Here is a 208-nt window from a genome sequence, read left to right on the forward strand (position 1 = left end):
GCGCCCAGACGTCTGGGCTACGGTGGACGTTGTACGTGACAACGACGAGCTCGCTCATAAGCGGAGGCTCGTCTTCGTCGTCCTCCTCATCTGCGAAGGCGGCGGCGGCGGGTTGGGGCGGAGGAGGAGCTCGTCTTCGGACGATGAGACGGTGCTGTGGACGCGCAGAGCACGCCTGGCTGGAGGAAAAGAACGGGCGCTGACCACT

This window comes from Rhodotorula toruloides (assembly GCF_000320785.1).
Source record: "Rhodotorula toruloides NP11 unplaced genomic scaffold Scaffold9, whole genome shotgun sequence".
In the NCBI taxonomy this organism is placed as follows: Eukaryota; Fungi; Basidiomycota; class Microbotryomycetes; order Sporidiobolales; family Sporidiobolaceae; genus Rhodotorula; species Rhodotorula toruloides.